Source organism: Panulirus ornatus, chromosome 47 (assembly GCF_036320965.1).
Source record: "Panulirus ornatus isolate Po-2019 chromosome 47, ASM3632096v1, whole genome shotgun sequence".
Classification (NCBI taxonomy): domain Eukaryota; kingdom Metazoa; phylum Arthropoda; class Malacostraca; order Decapoda; family Palinuridae; genus Panulirus; species Panulirus ornatus.
In genome coordinates, this window is record NC_092270.1 from 18,982,440 (window position 1) to 18,997,765 (window position 15,326).

The 15,326-nt window shown below is 50.8% G+C and overlaps 1 protein-coding gene across 9 annotated transcripts in view; it reads right to left on the reverse strand.

Moving 5' to 3' along the window:
* The window catches only part of rhea (Talin_middle and talin-RS domain-containing protein rhea), a 639,718-nt gene that overhangs the window by 253,420 nt on the left and 370,972 nt on the right, over window positions 1–15,326 (reverse strand). For 7 of the 9 annotated variants that reach the window (XM_071689886.1, XM_071689881.1, XM_071689877.1 and 4 more), the window contains one exon: window positions 12,005–12,061. The gene's annotated coding sequence lies outside the window, so the exon portion shown is untranslated. Of the gene's footprint in view, window positions 1–12,004; window positions 12,065–15,326 lie in introns of all 9 variants that reach the window. The other 2 variants (XM_071689879.1, XM_071689878.1) reach the window with 1 other exon arrangement.

A 15,326-nucleotide genomic window follows, 5' to 3' on the forward strand; every position in this document is an offset into this window, starting at 1 on the left:
GACCTGGCGCCACACACCACAATATTGGCCAGTAGTAAGGGGGGACCTGGCGCCACACACCACAATATTGACCAGTAGTAAGGGGGGACCTGGCGCCACACACCACAATATTGACCAGTAGTAAGGGGGGACCTGGCGCCACACACCACAATATTGACCAGTAGTAAGAGGGGACCTGGCGCCACACACCACAATATTGACCAGTAGTAAGGGGGGACCTGGCGCCACAAATCACAATATTGACCAGTAGTAAGGGGGGACCTGGCGCCACACACCACAATATTGACCAGTAGTAAGAGGGGACCTGGCGCCACACACCACAATATTGGCCAGTAGTAAGGGGGGACCTGGCGCCACACACCACAATATTGACCAGTAGTAAGGGGGGACCTGGCGCCACACACCACAATATTGACCAGTAGTAAGGGGGGACCTGGCGCCACACACCACAATATTGACCAGTAGTAAGGGGGGACCTAGCGCCACACACCACAATATTGACCAGTAGTAAGAGGGGACCTGGCGCCACACATCACAATATTGACCAGTAGTAAGGGGGGACCTGGCGCCACACATCACAATATTGACCAGTAGTAAGAGGGGACCTGGCGCCACACACCACAATATTGACCAGTAGTAAGAGGGGACCTGGCGCCACACATCACAATATTGACCAGTAGTAAGGGGGGACCTGGCGCCACACATCACAATATTGACCAGTAGTAAGGGGGGACCTGGCGCCACACACCACAATATTGACCAGTAGTAAGAGGGGACCTGGCGCCACACATCACAATATTGACCAGTAGTAAGGGGGGACCTGGCGCCACACATCACAATATTGACCAGTAGTAAGGGGGGACCTGGCGCCACACACCACAATATTGACCAGTAGTAAGAGGGGACCTGGCACCACACACCACAATATTGACCAGTAGTAAGGGGGTGAGGGGACCTGGCGCCAGGGAGCACTACAGCATATGACTGCATCACGGGGGGGGAGGGAAAGGAGGGAGGGAGGGAGGGAGGGAGGGAAGTTTGGGAGGGCGTGTTGGTGGTACGAGCCGGCACCACACACACACACACACACACACACCTCACCAACCACCCACCACTGGCCAGCAGCTGGGGACACAACCCTCTCTCTCCAACACTCATCACCATCATTATCATCATCATCACCATCATTATCATCACCATCACCATCATTATCATCATCATCCACCACCAGCAGAGCCACACTCTAGCCACCCATACCACCAGAGCCACACCCTAGCCACCCACCCCACCAGAGCCACACCCTAGCCACCCACCCCACCAGAGCCACACCCTAGCCACCCACCTCACCAGAGCCACACCCTAGCCACCCACCCCACCAGAGCCACACCCTAGCCACCCACCCCACCAGAGCCACACCCTAGCCACCCACCCCACAGAGCCACCCTAGCCACTAACCCCACCAGAGCCACTCACCCCCCCTCCAGAGCACACCCTACCACCTAGCCCACCAGAGCACACCCTAGCCACCCACCCCACCAGAGCCCCCACCTAGCCACCTACTATGAGCACACCCACCACACACCACCAGACCACACACCCACACCCACAGTGTATCTACACATCACCCCACATAGCCCAACCACCACCACCCACCCGAGTACACACCTAGTCCACCCACCCACCAGAGCCACACCCTAGCCACCCACCCCACCAGAGCCACACCCTAGCCACCCACCACCAGAGCCACACCCTAGCCACCCACCCCACCAGAGCCACACCCTAGCCACCCACCCCATCAGAGCCACACCCTAGCCACCCACCCCACCAGAGCCACACCCTAGCCATCACCCCACCAGAGCAACACCCTAGCACCCACCTCCAGACCCACACCAGCATCCACCCACCAGAGCCACACCCTAGCCACCACCCCACCAGAGCCACACCTAGCCACCCACCCCACCAGAGCCACACCCTAGCCACCCCCCACCAGAGCCACACCCTAGCCACCCACCCCACCAGAGCCACACCCTAGCCACCCACCCCACCAGAGCCACACCCTAGCCACCCACCCCACCAGAGCCACACCCTAGCCACCCACCCCACCAGAGCCACACCCTAGCCACCCACCCCACCAGAGCCACACCCTAGCCACCCACCCCACCAGAGCCACTCACATAGTCCACTTTATTATGAACATCACAACACTAAAACACCAGACACACAATCCCAAGAACTTCACATGTGTTGTATCATAACACATACAACCCTCAGCTTATCCAGACACAACCACTCACCACAACCACCTCGCCTGCAGTACACCTGCTGGAGTGTTGTGCCGGCCCCAGCCGCTGGGAGCTGGGACCCACAGCTTGACCAGCCCTTCCTCATCGTACATCCCATAGTGATAATATCATCGTGCATCACATAGATAAAATCATCGTGCATCACAGTGATAACATTTGCGTACATCACATAGTGATAACATCATCGAGCATCCCATAATGAAACATCATCGTGCATCCCATAGTGATAAAATCATCGTGCATCACATAGTGATAAAATCATCGTGCATCACATAGTGATAAAATCATCGTGCATCACATAGTGATAACATCATCGTGCATCACATAGTGATAACATCATCGTACATCACATAGTGATAACATCATCGCGCATCACAGTGATAAAATCATCGTACATCACATAGATAAAATCATCGTGCATCACATAGTGATAACATCATCGTGCATCACATAGTGATAACATCATCCTACATCACATAGTGATAACATCATCGTGCATCACATAGTGATAACATCATCGTGCATCACATAGTGATAACATCATCGTGCATCACATAGTGATAACATCATCGTACATCACATAGTGATAACATCATCGTGCATCACATAGTGATAACATCATCGTACATCACATAGTGATAACATCATCGTACATCACATAGTGATAACATCATCGCGCATCACAGTGATAAAATCATCGTACATCACATAGATAAAATCATCGTGCATTACATAGTGATAACATCATCGTGCATCACATAGTGATAACATCATCCTACATCACATAGTGATAACATCATCGTACATCACATAGATAAAAACATCGTGCATCACATAGTGATAACATCATCGTGCATCACATAGTGATAACATCATCGTACATCACATAGCGATAACATCATCGTACATCACATAGTGATAACATCATCGTACATCACATAGTGATAACATAATCGTGCATCACATAGTGATAACATCATCGTACATCACATAGTGATAACATCATCGTGCATCACATAGTGATAACATCATCGTACATCACATGGTGATATCATCGTACATCACATAGTGATAACATCATCGTAAATCACATAGATAAAATCATCGTGCATCACATAAAGATAACATCATCGTGCATCACACAGTGATAACATCATCGTGCATCACATAGTGATAACATCATCGTGCATCACACAGTGATAACATCATCGTACATCACATGGTGATAACATCATCGTATATTCCAGTGATAACATCATCGTACATCACATAGTGATAACATCATCATATATTCCAGTGATAACATCATCGTACTTCACATAGTGATAACATCATCGTACATTCCAGTGATAACATCATCGTACATCACACAGTGATAACATCACCGTGTATTCCAGTGATAACATCATCGTACATCACATGGTGATAACATCATCGTACATCACATAAAGATAACATCATCGTATATTCCAGTCATAACATCATCGTACATCACACAGTGATAGCATCACCGTATATTCCAGTGATAACATCATCGTGCATCACATAGTGATAACATCATCGTACATCACATAGTGATAACATCATCGTACATCACATGGTGAGAAGATATTGCAGTCTTCCATTATTGTCGTGTCAAATATAATTCATGTTTGTATGTTGATGTGAGAACATTAAGATCCTTGAGAGACGCGTAGATATTTTTTTTTTCTCTTGTCCTACTGGTAACCTGGTGCATTCTTCGGCGGGGTCTTCACCCCCGCAGCCCGGGCTGGGCCCAGGCTGCTGGACTGAGTCGCTCGTTGGTCGACCAAGCTGTTGGATGCGGCAGCCCTCAGGCCCCACACACACACAGCCTGGTACACTTTGTAGGTACTTGTCCACCATACACTTGACCTCCTCCACCGCACAGCATCCCGGGACATTACGGTACTGAAGGCATCTGGGCTCCGGACTACGAGGGTGGACCGTGTTTCCGTGCACATCGCACCACTGGGTGTCAGAGGAGGTGTCGTATACAGAGTCTTCCATGCCAGTCTTGAAGGTCCGCAGGATCCAATCTTACGTGAGGGAAGCAACTGTTGCCTCACGCCCGCTTACGCTAATGTGGCCACAGATTATTTCTCCGAGGTCTTTCAGTGATCAGTCCGTCCCGTGTGTGTACTATCATCACTTTCCTCACCTCCCATTCCCCCCCATAACACAGGAGGAACTGGACCTTATCCCCAGTGAGGGGCGCATGCCCCTTTCCCTGGCCCTGGGCAAAGAACGTGTTGAACCAGCGCGCGCACTTCCTCGGGTGTCATTTGAGGTTGATTTTCTTGTACTATCGACAGCCAAGGATGACCCGTATGGGCATCAATGTCAGGTACATATGAACGAGAATCAAGGGATGGCACACACTTCCTCGAGAGGGTGAGCTGTATATTATGATCAGCCAAACATACAAACATCATTAAAACCACTACAGAATCTGAGTCATCCACTGCCAAGCATGGTCGCCACTTCGCTCCAGTGGTGAGACCGGTGCTGGACGAAAGACGAGAGAAATGAACGCTACAAATGGAGCCAAATCAAAAGAACAACACAAGGACACCAAAACTTACAACAACACAATGTCTCAGGGAAATGTGTGGCAGTTCTGTGCAACACTACTGGGGTCCACTACGTACTGGCAACACATCACCTCATCATTACTGGTGTGTGTTGTGTGTGTGTGTGTGGTGTGTGTGTGTGTGTGTGTGTGTGTGTGTGTGTGTGTGTGTTGTGTGTGTGTGTGTGTGTGTGTGTGATGGTTGACCCCAGAAGAAGCATCAAAACACAAGCGGGAAAGGAACATTTAAGGTCTACACCCGGAGGAGGAGGAGGAGGAGGAGGAGGAGGAGGAGATGGAGGAGGAGGAGGAGGAGGAGGAGGAGGAGGAGACGGAGGAGGAGGAGGAGGAGGAGATGGGAGATGACCGCCATACACCCAGGAGATGGTCACAGCCACACCTCACTACGAGGTCGTCCGGCTCACGGCTAAACCATCCATCCTACTACGTCTCAACTACTAGTTGTAACACAGTCCTCCCGCCTTGTAACACACTCCTCCCGCCCTGTAACACACTCCTCCCGTCCAGTAACGCACTCTTCCCGCCCTGTAACACACTCCTCCCGCCCTGTAACACACTCCTCCCGCCCTGTAACACACTCCTCCCGCCCTGTAACACACTCCTCCCGGCCTGTAACATACTCTTCCCGCCCTGTAACACACTCCTCCCGCCCTGTAACACACTCCTCCCGTCCTGTAACACACTCCTACCGCCTTGTAACACACTCCTCCCGCCCTGTAACACACTCCCGCCTTGTAACACACTCCTCCGGCCCTGTAACACCGTGTAACAGCGAGAGAGCCACGGTCGTGTGTGGAGAACATGGCTATACTGTGTGACATGGTCTTTATAGGGTCAGTTGTGACCCGACACACTGGACTATCGAGGACCAATCAGCTGTCGTCCTCCTCCTCCAGCGGTCGTGGGGTTGTTTAGCTGACCTGTAATCACCTGGCGTCATGCAGGGTCGTACCGTCCTCCCACTAGAACCAGTTCTGATGTTAATTTGTGATGTTCTCAACATTCTTTGACATTCAACATTGCAACCTTCATAACACATGTATGGCTCGTGGTCACGGACCATATACACTTCCTATAACATGTATTCGTAGTCACGGACCATACACTTCCTGTAACATGTATGGTTCGTGGTCACGGACCATACACTTCCTATAACATGTATTCGTAGTCACGGACCATACACTTCCTGTAACATGTATGGTTCGTGGTCACGGACCATATACACTTCCTATAACATGTATTCGTAGTCACGGACCATACACTTCCTGTAACATGTATTCGTAGTCACGGACCATATACACTTCCTGTAACATGTATTCGTAGTCACGGACCATACACTTCCTGTAACATGTATGGCTCGTGGTCACGGACCATACACTTCCTGTAACATGTATTCGTAGTCACGGACCATACACTTCCTGTAACATGTATGGCTCGTAGTCACGGACCATACACTTCCTGTAACATGTATGGCTCGTGGTCACGGACCATACACTTCCTGTAACATGTATTCGTAGTCACGGACCATACACTTCCTGTAACATGTATGGCTCGTAGTCACGGACCATACACTTCCTGTAACATGTATTCGTAGTCACGGACCATATACACTTCCTGTAACATGTATTCGTAGTCACGGACCATACACTTCCTGTAACATGTATTCGTAGTCACGGACCATACACTTCCCGTAACATGTATTCGTAGTCACGGACCATATACACTTCCTGTAACATGTATTCGTAGTCACGGACCATACACTTCCTGTAACATGTATGGTTCGTGGTCACGGACCATACACTTCCTGTAACATGTATTCGTAGTCACGGACCATACACTTCCTGTAATATGTATGGTTCGTAGTCACGGACCATACACTTCCTGTAACATGTATGGCTCGTGGTCACGGACCATACACTTCCTGTAACATGTATTCGTAGTCACGGACCATACACTTCCTGTAACATGTATGGTTCGTAGTCACGGACCATACACTTCCTGTAACATGTATTCGTAGTCACGGACCATACACTTCCTGTAACATGTATTCGTAGTCACGGACCATACACTTCCTGTAACATGTATGGCTCGTGGTCACGGACCATACACTTCCTGTAACATGTATGGTTCGTGGTCACGGACCATACACTTCCTGTAACATGTATGGCTCGTGGTCACGGACCATACACTTCCTGTAACATGTATTCGTAGTCACGGACCATACACTTCCTGTAACATGTATGGCTCGTGGTCACGGACCATACACTTCCTGTAACATGTACGGCTCGTGGTCACGGACCATACACTTCCTGTAACATGTATTCGTAGTCACGGACCATACACTTCCTGTAACATGTATGGCTCGTGGTCACGGACCATACACTTCCTGTAACATGTATGGCTCGTGGTCACGGACCATACACTTCCTGTAACATGTACGGCTCGTGGTCACGGACCATACACTTCCCGTAACATGTATGGCTCGTGGTCACGGACCATACACTTCCTGTAACATGTATGGCTCGTGGTCACGGACCATACACTTCCTGTAACATGTATTCGTAGTCACGGACCATACACTTCCTGTAACATGTATTCGTAGTCCCATCACTTTAATAACATTTTCAAATGTGTTAAATACATAAATGATCATTTGAAGAGATAAATGAAGTACTTATTAACGATCTATTAACCCTTGTTAAGTGTATGACAAAGGGGAGGGGGGGTGTCCCTGGCCAGCCAGCCAGCCAATCAGCGTCCACCTGCCTCATCGCTTAACTATCACGTACTTCAATACGATGATGATAGTGATGATGATGATGATGATAGTGATGATGATGATGATGATAGTGATGATGATGATGATGATGATAGTGATGATGATGATGATAGTGATGATGATGATGATGATGATAGTGATGATGATGATGATAGTGATGATGATGATGATGATAGTGATGATGCAACGCTTCGTCGTGTTCGCAAAGGTCGACCGTCCGTCGTGTGGTTCGTGAACACGGACCTATATAAGGCCATGCCAGCAGCATCGGGTCATCACTTCTCGTGTCACGTCCGGTCAACACAACGGTTCGTGATGTCTCGTCCATCTCACACTGTCTCTTAATTGTCAGTCATACTACTTCAAAGTCCATGGTAGGCATCAAATCTTCACGTGTTCTGAATATATATATATATATATATATATATATATATATATATATATATATATATATATATATATATATATATATATATATATATATTCCTATGAGTCCACGGGGAAAATGAAACACGAAAAGTTGCCTAGTGCACTTTCGTGTCATAATCACATCATCAGGGGAGACACAAGAGAGAAATATAACAGTCAGTTGATATACATCGAAGAGACGAAGCTAGGACGCCATTTGGTAAACATGGACAATCACTTGTTTACCAAATGGCGTCCTAGCTTCGTCTCTTCGATGTATATCAATTGACTGTTATATTTCTCTCTTGTGTCTCCCCTGATGATGTGATTATGACACGAAAGTGCACTTGGGAACTTTTCGTGTTTCATTTTCCCCGTGGACTCATAGGAATATCTTGATCACGCGCAAAATTGTGATCCTTTCCAATATATATATATATATATATATATATATATATATATATATATATATATATATATATATATATATACAGTCACCGTGAGGTGTGTATATACACATTTTTCTGGTGTGTATGTGATCTGTGAAGATTTGGCAACAGACACGGTGAAGTTAACTCGTGAATGACCGCTCGCTTCTGCCTGTGTAGATAGGCACGTGGGTGTCCCTACACCTGCCAACACTGGATCTGCTCTACAACAGTGTCTCACACACCTGCCAACACTGGATCTGCTCTACAAGTGTCTCACACACCTGCCACACTGGATCTGCTCTACAACAGTGTTTCACACACCTGCCAACACTGGATCTGCTCTACAACAGTGTCTCACACACCTGCCAACACTGGATCTGCTCTACAACAGTGTCTCACACACCTGCCAACACTGGATCTGCTCTACAACAGTGTTTCACACACCTGCCAACACTGGATCTGCTCTACAACAGTGTCTCACACACCTGCCAACACTGGATCTGCTCTAAAACAGTCTCTCACACACCTGCCAACACTGCATCTGCTCTACGTCTCACACACCTGCCAACACTGGACCCATCACGTAACAATGAACATCTGTTGATGTGTTTGTCACGTGACCTTGGATGTTGGCGGGAGGGGAGGCGGTGGTGCAACACCAGGCCAGTGTTGCATGGTACAGTGGCTGGACGTGACGGGCTGTGGCCTGTGTTGTGTTGCTGTGCCTCACACGTCGTCGTATTGATGACCCAAAACACATCGACTCAGGTCCGGCCCTCTGTTCCTCCTTACTCCATAGTAATCGCTCAGGGACGTGTTGCCTTGCCTGGTGACGTGTTGCTTTGCCTGGGGACGTGTTTCCCTGCCTGGAGACGTGTTTCCCTGCCTGAGGACGTGTTTCCCTTGCCTGGTGACGTGTTCCCCTGCCTGGGGACGTGTTTCCCTTGCCTGGTGACGTGTTGCTTTGCCGGGTGACGTGTTTCCCTTGCCTCGGGACGTGTTTCCTTGCCTGGGGACGTGTTTCCCTTGCCTGGTGACGTGTTCCCCTGCCTGAGGACGTGTTTCCCTTGCCTCGGGACGTGTTTCCCTGCCTCAGGACGTGTTTCTCTTGCCTCGGGACGTGTTCCTTGCCTGTGTATGTGTTTCCCTGTCTGAAGACGTGTTTCCCTTGCCTGAAGACGTGTTTCCCCTGCCTGAAGACGTGTTTCCCTGACTGAGGACGTGTTTCCCTTGCCTCGGGACGTGTTCCCCTGCCTGGAGACGTGTTTCCCTGCCTGATGACGTGTTTCCCTTGCCTCGGGACGTGTTCCCCTGCCTGGAGACGTGTTTCCCTGCCTGAGGACGTGTTCCCCTGCCTGGAGACGTGTTTCCCTGCCTGAGGACGTGTTTCCCTTGCCTGAAGACGTGTTTCCCTTGCCTGAAGACGTGTTTCCCTGCCTGGGGACGTGTTTCCCTGCCTCAGGACGTGTTTCTCTTGCCTCGGGACGTGTTTCCTTGCCTGTTTATGTGTTTCCCTGCCTGAAGACGTGTTTCCCTTGCCTGAAGACGTGTTTCCCTTGCCTGAAGACGTGTTTCCCTGCCTGGGGACGTGTTTCCCTGTCTCGGGACGTGTTTCCCTTGCCTGAGGACGTGTTTCCCTGCCTCGGGACGCGTTTCCCTGCCTCGGGACGTGTTTCCCTTGCCTCGGGACGTGTTTCCCTGCCTAAGGACGTGTTTCCCTGCCTAAGGACGAGTTTCCCTGCCTGGGGACGTGTTTCCCTGCCTCGGGACGTGTTTCCCTGCCTTGGGACGAGTTTCCCTGCCTGGGGACGAGTTTCCCTGCCTGGGGACGAGTTTCCCTGCCTGGGGACGTGTTTCCCTGCCTCGGGACGTGTTTCCCTGCCTTGGGACGAGTTTCCCTGCCTGGGGACGAGTTTCCCTGCCTGGGGACGTGTTTCCCTGCCTGGGGACGTGTTTCCCTGCCTCGGGACGTGATAATGATAACTGAAGTTCAGTTGTAAGATGCTGGTCTTACGTTATTGGTAATGATAATTAGGGGTTCAGTTGTAAGATGCTGGTCTTACGTTACTGATAATGATAATCTTGCGCTCAGTTGTAAGATGACAAGAGCAGCAGACGAGGCTCAGCTGGGTGGTGGACCGACACCAGTTACTGAACCTCCGCAGGTGTCACTTGGCATACATACACACACACACAGCTCACATGTGACACAGGGATATCAACACTCAGAGGAGCGGAAGACATCTGCTCACACATGAACTCGACTGAGCTACACACAAACTGGATGACAACCACGGAGAGTTAACAATATGGCGTAATATCTGTGTCCACCGAAAGCAAAAGGAAGGTGTGGTTAAGAGCAATGAAATAGACGAATCCAATTCTAAAACTTAACACGAATCAATATTCAAATCTACGAGATACACGCCAAATACTTTATATATAATTCCCTGGTGATCAACCACACAGGAGACCATGATGAGTTTCGACTGGCCAAACTGACAGAAACACCCAGGACAGCAGCGAGCGACCCAGGTCTTGCGAAGACCATACCACACGCCAAGGAAAGAGAGGAAGGTGAGGATGGGAGCTGATGCAGGTAACTCAAAAAATCATGAAAGACCTCACAAGTCCTTGATCAAGAGGGCTGTTGAAACTGGATCAGTGTGGTTCCATCCGTGGCAAGGAAAAGAGATCTTGAGAAATGTTATTTAAGAGGGAATGACCGGCCAATGGGAGAAGTTGAGAGCAACGTTATAAATACGTTTCCAAAAAAGCTTGGAGTAACATGTGGCTTCCTGTTCACCACTGACGGGTCTGTGGTCCATTGTGGACACATGTTTATATATATACACACATCTCCCTGTGTCACCTACCGTCCTTTTTAACTCTGTACATGTCAGTCCTGACTGATGACAGACTTCGAAAGGATCTAACAGTCTGTACCCACTTGCACTAATGCGTGAACCACCTTTTCCATCATTCTTACAGCCTTGAGGCACAAGAGGAACACATAGGTAATATGGTCAGATGGTCGGTCACCAGCTGTGGCTCCTAGCCACACTACAGACATGGAGGCCCCCACCACGTCCCTCGGTAGGGCGGCTCACGCCCTCACAACTGCTTCTCACACGTCCCGGTAATCACAGATTTGAGTGTGCCATGAACCTCGAAGACTTAAGTCATGGGGGAGGCGTGGGTGCGACAGTGTGAGGTAAGTGAGGGAGGAGCGCCCCCTGGCTGGCTGGACCAGTCTCTAGCACTGTTCCCAAAAATAGGTCGAGACAGAGCGGGCGGTGGTGGGAGCAGACGCGCCTCTCCCTCGTTCAATTACCACGACCTCCTGCACTCCTTCCTCACACTACCTGAAGGGAGAAGGCCTCACCCTCCCCCACCTGGCACCAAGCTAACGCCGGCGCCCCTAGCGAACTGCCTACACCTGGGTTCGACACCACCTGGCACCACCTACCTGTGATGTACTCAGTTATGTGGGGGGGCTTCACGTCTCTCGCTCGTCTCTCTCTATCTGAAAAAAAAGAGGAAGAGATGTCGTTGAATCATCATTATCACACTGTATCAATAATGCTACATAATAATTAATTATACATTAATGAACGATCAATTTATTATCATCTGGAGCTGTGTGGTTTAGTAATGTTGGTGATGAGATGGGTGCTAGTGGAGGAGGTGGAGATGTGGTCATGTGGTGTAGTGTGGGTGCTAGTGGAGGAGGTGGTCATGTGGTGTAGTGTGGGTGCTAGTGGAGGAGGTGGAGATGTGGTCATGTGGTGTAGTGTGGGTGCTAGTGGAGGAGGTGGAGATGTGGTCATGTGGTGTAGTGTGGGTGCTAGTAGAGGAGGTGGAGATGTGGTCATGTGGTGTAGTGTGGGTGCTAGTGGAGGAGGTGGAGATGTGGTCATGTGGTGTAGTGTGGGTGCTAGTGGAGGAGGTGGAGATGTGGTCATGTGGTGTAGTGTGGGTGCTAGTGGAGGAGGTGGAGATGTGGTCATGTGGTATGGCAGATGTGGAGGTTGGGTTAGGGTAGGGTCTGGCACCGTGAGGTGGCACGAGGCAGGTATGGACCCATGCCATCACCAACACATCCACCCTCCCACACCTACGTACCTTCACTACACACACACACACACACACACACACACACCACACACACACACCACACACACACACACACACACACACACACACCACACATCCTACCAACACTCACTCACCGCACTACACCAAGCGTCCTCCTTCCTTCTTCCTTCTAAATCAAAATCTAACACGAAATAATGAACTCAATACGTGCTCTCGTACACGTGGAAACACCTGTGCTCTGCATCTGTCACGTCACATATTCATGAAAATACATGTCCACCTAATACAATCACATGTTCTCCTGATACAGTTGGAAATAAATTAATAAATCAAATACGTAAAGAAAAAAATTATATCCCATAACGCGACTGATGGAGTCACAACACGCTGGCCAACCCTGGGGCCACAAGGGCCACGATGAAATGCCCAGCAGAGTTGTGGCCACTCAGAGATAAAGTGCCCAGCAGAGTTGTGGCCACTCAGAGATAAAGTGCCCAGCAGAGTTGTGGCCACTCAGAGATAAAGTGCCCAGCAGAGTTGTGGCCACTCAGAGATAAAGTGCCCAGCAGAGTTGTGGCCACTCAAAGTGCCCAGCAGAGTTATGGCCACTCAGAGATAAAGTGCCCAGCAGAGTTATGGCCACTCAGAGATAAAGTGCCCAGCAGGAGTGGCCGCTCAGAGATAAAGTGCCCAGCAGAGTTGTGGCCACTCAGAGATAAAATGCCCAGCAGAGTTGTGGCCACTCAGAGATAAAGTGCCCAGCAGGAGTGGCCGCTCAGAGATAGAGTGCCCAGCAGAGTTGTGGCCACTCAGAGATAAAATGCCCAGCAGAGTTATGGCCACTCAGAGATAAAGTGCCCAGCAGGAGTGGCCGCTCAGAGATAGAGTGCCCAGCAGAGTTGTGGCCACTCAGAGATAAAATGCCCAGCAGAGTTGTGGCCACTCAGAGATAGAGTGCCCAGCAGAGTTGTGGCCACTGAGAGATAAAGTGCCCAGCAGAGTTGTGGCCGCTGAGAGATAAAGTGCCCAGAAGAGTTGTGGCCACTCAAAGATTAAAGTGCCCAGCAGAGTTGTGGCCACTCAGAGATAAAGTGCCCAGCAGAGTTGTGGCCACTCAAAGTGCCCAGCAGAGTTGTGGCCACTCAAAGATAAAGTGCCCAGCAGAGTTGTGGCCACTCAGAGATAGAGTGCCCAGCAGAGTTGTGGCCACTCAGAGATAAAATGCCCAGCAGAGTTGTGGCCACTCAGAGATAGAGTGCCCAGCAGAGTTGTGGCCACTGAGAGATAAAGTGCCCAGCAGAGTTGTGGCCGCTGAGAGATAAAGTGCCCAGCAGAGTTGTGGCCACTCAAAGTGCCCAGCAGAGTTATGGCCACTCAGAGATAAAGTGCCCAGCAGGAGTGGCCGCTCAGAGATAAAGTGCCCAGCAGAGTTGTGGCCACTGAGAGATTAAAGTGCCCAGAAGAGTTGTGGCCACTCATAGATAAAGTGCCCAGCAGAGTTGTGGCCACTCATAGATAAAGTGCCCAGCAGAGTTGTGGCCACTGAGAGATAAAGTGCCCAGCAGAGTTGTGGCCACTGAGAGATAAAGTGCCCAGCAGAGTTGTGGCCACTGAGAGATAAAATGCCCAGAAGAGTTGTGGCCACTGAGAGATAAAGTGCCCAGCAGAACTGTGGCCACTGAGAGATAAAATGCCCAGCAGAGTTGTGGCCACTGAGAGATAAAGTGCCCAGCAGAGTTGTGGCCACTCAGAGATTAAAGTGGCCAGCAGGAGCGGCGCCCAGCAGGGCCTGACGTGCACCTGCTCCTGCCTTGAGCAGCGACGCGTCATCCACAAAGGCAATAACTGAGATGGCCGACCTACACTTGAGCAATGGTTGCGCGCGCCATCATCCCAAATCATACACACACACACACACACATCCCCGCCTCGGGATCATTGTACACAAGAGGGAGGGGGATCCCAGTCGTAAGTCCCATCTGTCAGACGGGATCAGTGACGGAGGAGGAGAGGGAGGCGCTACCCCTCACAGCGACGGGCGACGGAGGGGTAGCGTCGGCGACACGACGGGCGGAGGGAGGGAGGGAGGGAGGGAGACGACGGGAGGAGGGAGGGAGGGAGGGAGGGAGACGATGGGAGGAGGGAGGGAGGGAGGGAGACGACGGGAGGAGGGAGGGAGGGAGGGAGACGACGGGAGGAGGGAGGGAGGGAGGGAGGCTCAGGCCCAGGCTGGCTGGCGGTGTGAGGCGGAGGTGGGGGGCGCGGGGCACCAGGCGGAGGTGGGGGCCACCAGGCGGAGGTGAGGGTACAAGGAGGAGGTGAGGGGGTACAAGGAGGAGGTGGAGGGTACAAGGGGAAGGTGAGGGTACAAGGAGGAGGTGAGGGTACAAGGAGGAGGTGGGGGGCACCAGACGGAGGTGGGGGGGCACCAGGCGGAGCTGAGGGTACAAGGAGGAGGTGAGGGTACAAGGAGGAGGTGAGGGTACAAGGAGGAGGTGAGGGTACAAGGAGGAGGTGAGGGGTACAAGGAGGAGGTGAGGGTACAAGGAGGAGGTGGAGGTACAAGCACGCTAGATCTAATACATGTAGACAGGCTACCTCAGGTACGCTATACAGAGAGGGCCAGTGTGGTCAGGCCCGGGTGGGAGGGGCGGGCGAGCGCGCGCGCGACGTAAACAATGCCTCGTCCGCTG